The 13,501-nt window shown below is 41.0% G+C and overlaps 1 protein-coding gene and 1 long non-coding RNA gene across 4 annotated transcripts in view; one reads left to right on the top strand and one right to left on the bottom strand.

Moving 5' to 3' along the window:
• LOC144807802 (uncharacterized) overlaps window positions 1-8,132 on the top strand; it is a 31,021-nt gene extending 22,889 nt beyond the window's left edge. The window contains exon 3 of the long non-coding RNA XR_013606449.1: window positions 7,050-8,132. This is a non-coding gene — a long non-coding RNA (uncharacterized LOC144807802). The remainder of the gene's footprint in view (window positions 1-7,049) is intronic.
• The window catches only part of GLIS1 (GLIS family zinc finger 1), a 1,570,389-nt gene that overhangs the window by 778,150 nt on the left and 778,738 nt on the right, over window positions 1-13,501 (bottom strand). The gene's annotated exons all lie outside the window — the stretch shown is intronic.

Raw genomic sequence — 13,501 nt, 5'->3', positions numbered from 1 at the left:
AATTCCTCATCAACTACTGAACAGATTATCACCAGATAACTGAAAGTGTGATCAGCAAACCAAAATCGTCCTTCCACATTCGGTGCAATTCTGACCAGCTGTTCGAGCTGCAAGCATGTCTAAAGTTCCAATCGGAAGTAACATGGGAAAATCACTTCTTGTGACCCCACCCCCTTTTTATCTCAGCCCCACTTCACAGATCACCCCGAAACTTTCCACTCACAAGAAGACATACTATGAAAATTATTTTGGAAAATTTTGTGATGATTTATCAAACGACACCAAAGATAAAGGCAAGTCCAAAAACGCCTATGGAAACATGGTCCTAACTATAGCTACCTACTGGTGACTGTCAGTAGGTAGTGTGTGTGTGTGTGTGTGTGTATATATATATATATATATATATATATATATATATATATATATATATATATATATATCACGCTCGAGTCCGTACCACAGACGGCGGGGCACTAACGGTGGGTGCCGCTAACACGGTGGTACGCCGTGTAACAAATGCCGCTCCGAATCTCCTCCCCAGCCGGGAAAGAAAAAGGCAGCACTCACGGGGTGTTTTGTCAGTCTTCCAAATTTTAGTAAAGTCCTTACAGACGCGTTTCGGGTCAAGCCCTTTCTCAATGTGTCAACATGAGTGTTGTACACGGACTCATTTTTAAAGTGCAGCATGCAATCTTACAGAGAAAGAGAGGTAGGGCTACTCATGAGTATTACATGAGCGCCATATTGGAATGTGCAAATCGAGCAGAAAACCATGTTTATACAATTCATAGTCAATAATAGAAATAATAAACCATAATAACTATCACGTCAGTATTTACACATTGCGCCGTGGCCGACCCCCTTCCATACACCACTGAAGGTAGTGCGCATCATGGGTTTGGCTGCAGGCGGGAGGCTTGGCTGCTGTGGCCACCCTCCTGCTGTTGAGGCCTGTTGAGCTAGGAGCAATTTTACCTCTAATATGGTCTGACCACCAAGCCATTACTTTCAGAATTCGGATGTTACCACTCAAACCCCCTCAGACCAGCGTCAGAGCATCAGTGGGGGCACGGATGTGGAAAAATGTAGATATACCACATCTTTCAAATCTTCTGTTGTCATCAGCTCCGGAAAACGGAGGCGACACTGAAACCATGTCCACCAAATTTCAGGAATGGATCTTAAAAGCAGCGAACGAAGTTGCACCTGAAAAAATCTATCGCCCCAATAGAGCGACTCCTTCTGCTCAGTGGTACACAGAGGAGCTGCGGCTCCAGCGTCAGTTCTGTAGAAATTTAGAAAGGCGCTGGAGAAAGCACTATAGTCCTTCGGCTAAACAAGAATATAAAAGTGCGCTAGCAATATATAAAAAAGCAATCAGTACACAAAAGAATCTGTTCTTCACTGGTCGAATTGAGCACGCACAGAACTCAGCTAGGATGCTATTTCAAGTGGTGAACTCTCTGTCCAATCCTCCAGCTGGATATACAATTGAGAACTCGCAGGAATTCTGTACCGCACTAGCCACATTTTTTACCACTAAGGTAATGGATATTTATTCCACTTTCTCCAAAGAGCTGGCAGGAAGAATCGCTGATTTAACCATTCAACCAGCACTGAAGTATCCTTCTCTTACTCAGTTTCAGTCAGCTACCGAAGATCAGGTCAACTTACTTGTTGGCAAGATTAAATCAGGCTCTCCATTGGACCCATGCCCTCCGACCATAATGAACCAACTATACAATGTTGTTACCCAGCCGCTGACCAACATATGCAATTCCATCTTCGAAACTGGTGTCTATCCACAGATCTGGAAGAAGGCTATTGTTAAACCTTTGATTAAGAAGCCTTCCTTAGACCCTACCATCACCTCCAACTACAGGCCTATTGCCTGCCTCCCCTTCCCTGCCAAAATAGTAGAGGCAATAATGAACAAACAGCTCTCCGAGTTTATTGAACAACATAAGCTCTTAGATGATACTCAGTTCGGGTTCCGGAAGGAACACGGAACTGAGACAGCACTGGTAAAAGCCTCGGATGAAATTCGAGAGATCATGGATTCGGGAGGCGCGGCAGTGCTTATCTTGTTGGACCTGTCTGCTGCCTTTGACACGGTCGACCACGGCATCTTGGTCGACCGTGTCGCAGCCCTTGGAATTAGTCATCTGGCTAAAGATCTTATAGCCTCGTTCCTAGTCAATCGCAAACAGGCAGTCAAATTGGGCAACTACTATTCGCCCACTTCTGAACTGCTCTGTGGGGTCCCTCAAGGATCCTCGCTAAGTCCCACGCTCTTTAATATCTACGTTGCGGACTTGGCGAGGGTCATTAAATCTCATGGGATGCGATTGACTACCTACGCGGATGACACCCAACTTGTGTTGGCAGTACACAAGAACGGTCCAGTGGTAGCAGCTAAGTTTCAGGAGGGGCTACTGGATGTACAATCATGGATGCACAGTAACTGCCTGAAACTTAATGCAGAGAAAACCGAAGTTATGACCTTCGGTAAGATCTCCCCCGAATGCTCCTCAACATGGTGGCCCAGTCAGATGGGCTCTCCCCCGGTTCCTGCTGTTAAGGTTAGGAATTTGGGAGTTATCTTCGATAACAAGTTATCATTTGGTTACCATGTAAATAAGGTGGTCTCTGCTGCATTCTTCGTGCTGAAGAAAATAAAAAAACTCATGCCATACCTGCCTGCCTCGGCAGGGAAAACACTTATCACCACCTTAGTGTTTTCGAAGCTGGATTATGGAAACGCCCTCTTCCTTGGTACAAACAAATATATTCTGAATAAGCTACAGTCTGTGCAAAATATGGCAGCACAGATCCTACTTAATATCCCCTGGCGACACTCCACTTCAGTAGCCATACGCCATCTACACTGGCTAAGGGTGGAGAGCAGAATCAAATTTAAGGCTCTCTGCATCGCCTATAAGGCCATCCATCAGACTGGACCGAAGTTCCTAAAGGAAGCTTTTCAGGTGTACATACCTGGAAAGGATTTAAGATCAGCGGCAAGCTGTCTATTGCATGTCCCCCGCACAAGAACGGCCACATGGGGAGACAGACGTTTCCTGGTAGCAACCCCCAGATTGTGGAACACACTCCCCTTGTACATTAAAACAGCACCAACACTCATTGCCTTTCGCAAGGCCTTGAAGACATGGCTATTCAACCAATAAGTTCACGCCCTAAATTTTGTGCATCCCAGAGTATCTCATTGCGCCTAGACACCCTAGGGTATTAGTTGCGCATTAAAAATTCCATAAATAAATAAAATAAATAAACAGGTTCAAATCCTGTTGAGTTGGGTAACTATAAACATCTGTTATTTAGCGCCAAGATACCCTTGGGTGAAAGTGCGCTTTACAAACACGCATTATGTTATTATAACTGGGGAATTTTCAGTATTTTTTAGAGTATAATACTTTGCGTCATTAGATATTTATATACATATATATGACCTAAGTAAAGTTAGGACCATGTTTACATAGGAAAAGCGTTATTTGATTTGCTTAAATCTTTGGCGCCGGTTGAGGAATCTTTACAACATTTCCCCCCAAAGAGTACCCCAGTGAATCTTGTTGCGCTTGGAAAGTTTTGGGGCGATCTATCAAGTAGGGACTGAGGAAAGGGGGGGAGTGTGTGCTTCCTATGTTAATTCCCTTAGGAATTTTAGACACGACTACAGCCCGAACAGCTGAACGGAATTACATCACATTTTGCAGAAATGTGGCTGTTGCTAGTGACCTTTTTGTAAATTGGTGTAAATCCGGTCTTCAGTTTTGAAAATTTAAGGGAAATCCAAATGTGTGTGTGTGTGTATATATATATAAATATATATATATATATACACACACACACATATATATATATATATATATATATATATATATATATATATGCGCACATACATATATATATATATATACACACACATATATATATATATACACACACACACATATATATCAAAGTTCACAGTTACCCGAAGGTTCGGGGCGCACTCTCCCAACAGCGTGTTCAAGTTTAGGAAAGAAACAGGAGCATCCAGCGTCAGCAGCGCCTGACGCGTTTCGGGCTACGCCCTTCCTCTGAGGCTTGCTGCTTTACTCAATAACTGCCAGCACAAGGACTCCAGGTATACTCCCACATTTATTCAATTGTTATGCACTCAGGTGAGTATAGTTACCACAAAGTATTCTGGGACTGGTAGTCCTTAACATCATACCCCAGTGGGCTGCCAGTAGTAATTGAGTCAAATATGATTTCCAATCACAAATGCTACTGTTCTGTTCTCACCCATGTAAAAGTAAGCGCCAGTTGAATCTGCAGCATCGGTCGTAGACCGGCCGCGGAACTGTCTGAGTCCACAGCGGTGCGCCCAACGGCCGGGTCAGCCGTCATTACATCAAAGTTCACAGTTACCCGAAGGTTCAGGGCGCACTTTCCCAACAGCGTGTTCAAGTTTAGGAAAGAAACAGGAGCATCCAGCGTCAGCAGCGCCTGATGCGTTTCGGGCTTCGCCCTTCCTCTGAGGCTTGCTGCTTTACTCAATAACTGCCAGCACAAGGACTCCAGGTATACTCCCACATTTATTCAATTGTAATGCACTCAGGTGAGTATAGTTACCACAAAGTAGTCTGGGACTGGTAGTCCTTAACATCATACCCACATATATATATATATATATCCAAGCGCCGTTTCCTTGCTCCTCGAGGGAAAAGAACGAAGCCACAGCCAACAAGTTTCTAAACAGTGTGTTTAATCTTTGGTCACAGCCAAAATCACTCGACTACATGACCATGATGGCAACCCATTGATCAATGAAAACCCCACGTTGAACCTTGTGAATGACAATATTAGATTAGACTTAAATCACAGTAGTGGGTTTAAGCCGAAATCCATTTTCTCACCCCAAGTGTCTAACAAAGCAATTGATGTTTTTGAAAGAGGTGTAAAAAGAGAACTTATCAAGGTATCTAAACGTGAATGTTTTGGTAAAAACAGCTTGAGTAAGGAACAGGACAAAGCACTAAGGACATTACAAAAAGATGAAAGTATTGTGATAAAAAATCGGATAAGGGTGGGAACGTGGTGGTAATGGCAAGGGAAATGTACATTAAAGAAGGTCTCTCCCAGGTTACTGATGTTAGCAAATATGAGAAAAGCAATAAACTACTCTATGATAATGCTAACTCTAAATTTCAAATCCAGTTGGAAGACTGGAAAGACAGAGGTCTCCTCGAACAGGAAGAGTGTGAGTTTCTTAAATGCAAGTTCCCAAAATTGCCAGTACTATATTTACTACCCAAGTTACACAAGGACCAAATTAATCAATCAGGGAGACCAATAGTGTCTTCCAGGGGTAGTTGCCTGGAGAACACGTCGAGATATGTCGACTTTTTCCTACAGCCCCTAGTGCAGTCACTCCCCTCCTATGTAAAGGAGATTTTATAAGACACATTGAAACCATTCAGTGGAAACCTGAATACTTACTCATGACCTTAGAAGTCAATAGTCTGTACACAAGTATCCCACATGAGAAAGGAGTAGAAGCTTGCAGACATTTTTTAGGCACAGGATCACTTTCCTACTTTTTCCACACAGAAATGATTTTAGATATGATTTACACATGTCTTACACACAATTATTTTCTGTTTGAGGGCAGCATATATAGGCAAACCCTTGGTACGGCGATGGGCACTTGCTTTGCCCCCAGCTTTGCGGGACTATACCTAGGCTGGTGGGAGGAGCAAGTGGTCCAGAACCTACAGGAATACAAGACACGTGAAAACATGGGCCCGCTACATTGATGATATTTTCTGTATATGGGAGGGTAGCCCCGAGGAAGCAGACAAATTTTTTGAGAGTCTGAACTCAAACAATTTGAACCTCACTTTCACGGGTCATTTAGATGGAAAGGAAATCAAATTCCTAGGTCTTTTAGTTAAAATCACAGAAGATAAGATTACCACATCACTGTTTAGAAAGAAAACAGTGGGCAACAGTCTCCTACATGCGTACAGTTGCCATCCCACTAGCTTGATCAAGAGTATCCCGATGGGGGAACTCTTACGTGCAAAAAGAAACTGTACAACAGACGAAGACTATAAAACACAAAGTAAAGTGATGTGTTCAAGATTCAAAGAAAGGGGTTATGACCAAAAATGTATCAAGGAAGCACTAGGTAAAGTTGATCTGAAAGAAAGAAGTGAAGTGTTGAAGGTGAAAGAAAGAAACACTGACTCGGAAACAAAGAACACTGTTAGGTTTATAACCAATTTCAACAAACAATCTAAAAATGTGAGGGATGCCCTTAAAAAGTTCTGGGGGTTCTTTAAAACTGACAAGGATATTGCAGAGTCAGTCGAAGAATTCCCACAAATTACATACCGTAAGTCAACAAGTTTGAAAGGCACGTTATGCAAGGCAATTATACCAATTAACGTAAAAAAAAGTAACATACAGGGCTTTTTTACTTGCAATAGTTGTAAAGCTTGCAAAAACAGTAAGAATGTTAAAGTAGTTTGACTTTCACAGTTTTGTAAACCCTTCACAATCCTTAGTCACTACTCTTGCAATACAGAATATGTAGTATATGCCTTGAAATGCCCATGTGAGAAATACTACATAGGCAGTACACTTCATTAAGCTAAGAAAAGAGTGCTAGAATCTCTTAGAGTGATTAAAAACAATGACAAACTATATCCAGTGGCAAGGCACTTCGCATTACATCATAAAGGCAACAATACATTACTGACATTCTGTGTGCTAGACCATATACCACCAAGAGTCAGAGGGGGTGATCGGTTACAAGAATTAAGGAGACTTGAATTGAAAATGATAATTAAGTACCAAACAATGCAACCGCACGGGCATAACTGTGATGAAAGGTTAGCATGTCATCTAGAATGATAATTCTGAGATTACTGTCTAATACTGAGTTTCTAAAAATGCATTTTCCTCGTTTCTTTGTAAATATTTTATAGTGTATATTAGTTTCAAGAATTTCACCATGTATTTTATGTTCACTTTCACAGATCAAGTTGGCATGGTTATAAAGGAGAGTGGAAGGCACGTATGAAGTTATAATCAGCACATAGAATCTGAGAAGTTTTGAATGAACTCACAGCACCTTTATTATAGTACACGTCTGAATGGAAGAATCAAGCAAGTACACATATGATGGACACATTTACGTTTTTGTAGAAAATTGTGGCAAAAACCAGCCCACTGGGGCAGGAATAATCTTAAAAACACAGGGTCAATGCAAACTGTGTAGAACAATGCCCACTGGGGCTGAATGACCAACGCGTGAGTGGAAACAAGAGTTGATGAATAATGCCAACAATATGAGTTCTCATAAAGACAGGCACGTCTAAAAACCATCAGTATGTTTTAAGTTCATTTACAAATGAATTATTTCATGGACTGACAATATAACACGACGCAGCATATCAGTGAATCACTGGGCAATAAGGTAGCACGAAAATACGATTGTTCACGGTGTGAACAATAACGTTTTTTCTTATTTCTTTTTCGCCAAAAACAACTAACAATATTATGTGCAGATTATTATGTACAGAGTGATATGTTCAATCAAAAATGTTTAAATCAATTTATTTTGCTGATTAGAAAGATTATTGTGTCATACTAGCTCCTGTAACTACGATATGCCGTTTTTTTGAGTATTGAAACAAAAAAGATTTGCCTACCCTTCATGTACTTTCAAAGTTTTGCAGTTACTGAAGCAACAATGGTAAACACGTTTCTTCTGTTTATCATAGACATTTATTTGTCATTCCATTCATGCTTTTCATTTTTTTAAAACATATATGCATGTGGAAAAAGAGAGAGTTGCCTTTTCACCTTCCACTCACATACCACAAATAATAAATTGTGTCCATACAAAACAAGTGATTTTATACAGTGAAAATATTTTTGTTAAACAATATGTGACTTATATACAGTGGCAAAAAAAGTGTTGATACTTGTCAAAACAAATATGCAAGATGATGATTCCAATCGTGCATATAGCGCTTTTATAACATTAATACATTGTGAACAATAAAGTTTTTTTAAACAAAATGAAAAGACCAGTTTGTCTATTTGAAACAAGCATAAATCTGTGCGCCTTGTTTTACTACTAGGCTTGTGCCGACGCGTTTCGAGTCCGGACAATGAATCGCCAAACTCTCATCAGGGCTTTATTGTTCTGATCTAAAAAATGAAATGTTTTGACAACATTAGAAATGAACCTATCTCTATTTGTGAATAATGCACTGTCTACCGTGATGTCAGTAGGGGTACCTGAATGAGTGGTTTCGTCTTTCAATGTATCTCATAGATTTTTAGGAGCGTTGTGGCCATCCAACAAGAACCTGCAGGAGGACATATTTAAAACATTCTCAGTGTCTCGCTTTATTTTTGGGGACTGATACTTGTCATGCATACAAGGGAGGAGTACATACCTACAGAGGGTGGGAGTCAGTTAATGCTCCTGAACCTTCGTGAAATCACGATGTAGGTCAAAAAATTGGGGACTTTCTTGAGAATTTCTGAAATTCAAAACATTTAGGTTTTCAGGTTACATGCCCATTCCTTAGTCATTGTTGTGAATGCGCCACAAAATGGGAGTAAGACGTAATGGTACCTGAATGAGTCTTTAGTGCCTCATAGTGTTGCTGGGGGTCGCATAAATACACCCTGCTGTGCAGATAGATTGTGCTTCAATTGCTGTCTGCAATAAAATAAGCACGATATTTTGAGTAAAAGGTTCCATTGCTCATTTCATAATTGTGTGTGTTATGTTTGAAAAACTCACCGCAATTATGCGCTCGTTTTCCTGATAATCAGTCTCTCCTACCAAACGCCATTTCTCCTTCACCCATTGTTTGCTCAAGTTGGTGTTTCTATACTGTCATGTGATCAATCATGTGACCTAGTGTCTTCCCTAAGGAATCTCGCGAGGCCAGATCACTACTGCCCCGCCCTTGTCTGCTTGTTTAATGACCACGGACGTGTCTTGTTTCAAATTTTGAATCGCTTTAATCTGATCTTTACTGATGTTATTGTGATTAAAATGTTTTGCCTTTTCAAGTTTTGAGATTGAGGATAGGACTGCTTGTTCATAGGCATAAACCTGCTTCGGTATATTAAAGGAAGGCATGAATTTTGATTTTATTCTGAGTCCAGTAGTTTCCGTTCCAGCAGGTATATCAGATCCCGCGAAGTAGGTTTTTAATCTAATCTTCCTACAAAAGTCTAGTGCCTCGAGTTTTAATTTAGTAAAATCAGTCTTTCTCGAGGGAACGTCCGTGGTCATTAAACAAGCAGACAAGGGCGGGGCAGTAGTGATCTGGCCTCGCGAGATGTATCTTGAGGAAGGGAGATCACACGTCAATAATAAAGAATGGTACAGACAAGTCAAGGCAGATCCAGTAAAGGAAGTCCAAGGAAAGATTTTGAAAATCACTCAAGATGGGCTAGATGAAGGATACTTGGGTCCAAAAGAGTTCGAATTTTTAAATAAAAAATCGCCAAGGACCCCTATTCTTTACTTTTTACCTAAGATACACAAAAATAGCTCTAGACCACCAGGGCGCCCGATTGTTTCGGGGTGTGACTCGGCATTGGAACCGGTGTCGAAGTACATTGACTTTTTTCTTAAGCCTTTCCTACAGGGGGTGGACTCTTACTTAAGGGACACCACCGACTTTATCATAAAGATTGAGGGTACAGTGTTCGATGAGGAGACCCAAGTGATGGCAACATTAGATGTCGCATCACTTTATACACAAATCCCCCAAGAGGAGGCACTCGAGGTTATGGAACTTTACCTTGATCAAAGAGAACGCCCTCATCGTGTTCCAACCCAATTCATTATTCAGCTGGCGGAGGTGACCCTTAAAAACAACTATTTTAAATTCGAAGATAACTTTTATGTTCAAATTAAGGGCACAGCTATGGGTTGTCCCTATGCGCCGGAGATGGCGGTGCTCTATATGGCGCAATATGAGAAAAGGTTTATCCAACACAATAATCCCTATAAGACGCAGATCCTACATTGGTTGAGGTACATTGACGATATCTGGCTCTTGTGGCAGGGGAGCCAGATTGAGCTCAATGAATTCTATGACTGGCTCAACACCAGACATAGTGACATAAAGTTTTGCATCCAGTCCAGCAAAATAAAAATGACCTTCTTAGACGTGGAAGTGAGTGTACATGACCAGAAACTCAAAACATCATTGTTTAGAAAGGACACTGATAAAAACACTACTTTACATTTCAGGAGTTCGCACCCAAAGAGTTTAAGAGAAAATCTCCCATATGGACAGCTTCTCCGTATTCGGAGAAATTGCACTGAACTGACTGACTTCGAAAGTCATGCCTCGGTCTTTTGTGAAGCAATGATCAAAAGGGGTTATCCGAAGAAATTGTTGAACCACTCGAAAAAGCGGGCCAGATTTACGCCCAGAGAAACATTGTTGCAAGTCAAAGAAAAATCAGAACTTGAAAAATTGGTATGTGTAACCACTTTTGGCCCCCAAACGAATCAATTTAAGAAGATCGTGCTGAGAAATTGGCACCTATTGGAGAACCTAGAGGTCCCCCTAAAAAAACCAATATTCGCCATGAAGAAAAACACCAGCATTGGACAGCAAATAGTGAGAGCAGATGTCTCTATTCCAAAAGTGATTTGCTTTCCCAATGGAATCTAAAACCCATACAAGGCCATCGCAAATGAGGGAATTGCGTGGCTTGCAGTAACACGATTGAAGGTATAGAATTTGCCCATAATGGAATAAGGTGGAAACATGAGCAATTTACTAATTGCAGAACCAAAAACGTGGTTTATGCCATCCGCTTCCCCTGCAGGCGAATATACATAGGCAAGACTAATCAGCAAGTAAATGCGAGAATCACACAGCATAGATCACGCATAAAAAATAAGGTGTCCACTGCACCCATGGTGGAACACTTTATGGAGGAAAAACATGGAGAAAACGATTTTCAGTGGACTGTGTTGTCAGTCATAAACGCTCTGAGTTCTTCTGAGATTGAAACCACATTATTACGTAGGGAGGCCTATCTAATAATGAAATTTAACAGCGCACTTAGTGGATTGAATAGCATGAGTGAAATTAACAGGTTTTGAATGCTCATATCCAAAGAAAACACATCAGAGATAAAGCGGAGGGACTACATATCCCACAATCCTTAGGGAAGACACTAGGTCACATGATTGATCACATGACAGTATAGAAACACCAACTTGAGCAAACAATGGGTGAAGGAGAAATGGCGTTTGGTAGGAGAGACTGATTATCAGGAAAACGAGCGCATAATTGCGGTGAGTTTTTCAAACATAACACACACAATTATGAAATGAGCAATGGAACCTTTTACTCAAAATATCGTGCTTATTTTATTGCAGACAGCAATTGAAGCACAATCTATCTGCACAGCAGGGTGTATTTATGCGACCCCCAGCAACACTATGAGGCACTAAAGACTCATTCAGGTACCATTACGTCTTACTCCCATTTTGTGGCGCATTCACAACAATGACTAAGGAATGGGCATGTAACCTGAAAACCTAAATGTTTTGAATTTCAGAAATTCTCAAGAAAGTCCCCAATTTTTTGACCTACATCGTGATTTCACGAAGGTTCAGGAGCATTAACTGACTCCCACCCTCTGTAGGTATGTACTCCTCCCTTGTATGCATGACAAGTACCAGTCCCCAAAAATAAAGCGAGACACTGAGAATGTTTTAAATATGTCCTCCTGCAGGTTCTTGTTGGATGGCCACAACGCTCCTAAAAATCTATGAGATACATTGAAAGACGAAACCACTCATTCAGGTACCCCTACTGACATCACGGTAGACAGTGCATTATTCACAAATAGAGATAGGTTCATTTCTAATGTTGTCAAAACATTTCATTTTTTAGATCAGAACAATAAAGCCCTGATGAGAGTTTGGCGATTCATTGTCCGGACTCGAAACGCGTCGGCACAAGCCTAGTAGTAAAACAAGGCGCACAGATTTATGCTTGTTTCAAATAGACAAACTGGTCTTTTCATTTTGTTTAAAAAAACTTTATTGTTCACAATGTATTAATGTTATAAAAGCGCTATATGCACGATTGGAATCATCGTCTTGCATATTTGTTTTGACAAGTATCAACACTTTTTTTGCCACTGTATATAAGTCACATATTGTTTAACAAAAATATTTTCACTGTATAAAATCACTTGTTTTGTATGGACACAATTTATTATTTGTGGTATGTGAGTGGAAGGTGAAAAGGCAACTCTCTCTTTTTCCACATGCATATATGTTTTAAAAAAATGAAAAGCATGAATGGAATGACAAATAAATGTCTATGATAAACAGAAGAAACGTGTTTACCATTGTTGCTTCAGTAACTGCAAAACTTTGAAAGTACATGAAGGGTAGGCAAATCTTTTTTGTTTCAATTTCAATTGGCCCAGCTAACCCTTCTGTCCCATGGGCTCAACTCCCCCCTTGTTTCTATAGTTTTTTTGAGTATGTCATCACTGTCTATGACCAGGAAGTGAACTGACTGCCAATGTATAAACACACACTCATTCTATGCACTTGTACTCGTGATAAAGGAGCCCAGCTCCGAAACGCCTCAAGTGATTTTGGCCGTGACCAAAGATTAAACACGCTGTTTAAGAAACTTTTTGGCTGTGGCTTCGTTCTTGTCCCTCGAGGAGCAAGGAAACGTTGGCGCTTGGATTTAAGGGGTTCGCGACCCCGCCACAGCCAAGTTTATCGCAAGTAAGCCCGGAGCAAGAGGCTCCGGGCTTACTTGCGATAAACTGGTGACAGGGGTGACAGCCCCAGGGGATGGAGTCCTTGGGGCCAAAATCAGCCCGGGGATGGGGGCCTCAGAGCCTCCTCCCCATAGTAAAAACATCAGTGATGTCATTGGAGATTTCATCAGGGATGTCATCAGCAATGTCACTGAACATGTCATGAGTGATGTAATATATGAGGCCATAAGTAGTTCATTGCGGGGGCGTAAGTTATAGTTAGCACAGGTAACTATAACTGATCAATTTCTCTGGTTTTGTACGAGTGAAATACGAGCCTAACTATAACGTCCCTGTAACCTCTGGTTTAATCAGTGACTTTCTAAGGTTTTTTAAATTCTATTTCCTAACTATAATGTCCCTGTAACCTTTGGTGTGTCAGTGAGTAGCTAAGGTTTTTAATTCTTACTTTCTAACTATTACCTGTAACATTTGAGTGTGAGAATGACTGCATGAGTGTCTCAGTGGGTGTGTTTGTGAGTGTGTGTCTGTTTGAATGGGTGTGTGAGTGGGTGTTTGAGTGTGTCAGTGGGCCTGAGAGTGGTTGTATAAGTGTATCACTGGGTGTGTGAGTAGGTGCATGACGGAGTGGGTCTATGAGTATTTGACTAGGTGTCTAAATGGGTGCATGAGTGTTTAA

The sequence above is a fragment of the Lissotriton helveticus genome, chromosome 1_2 (assembly GCF_964261635.1).
Source record: "Lissotriton helveticus chromosome 1_2, aLisHel1.1, whole genome shotgun sequence".
Taxonomy (NCBI): domain Eukaryota; kingdom Metazoa; phylum Chordata; class Amphibia; order Caudata; family Salamandridae; genus Lissotriton; species Lissotriton helveticus.
Note: the sequence above shows the minus strand (reverse complement) of the source record. Positions and strands in the feature narration are given on the sequence as shown.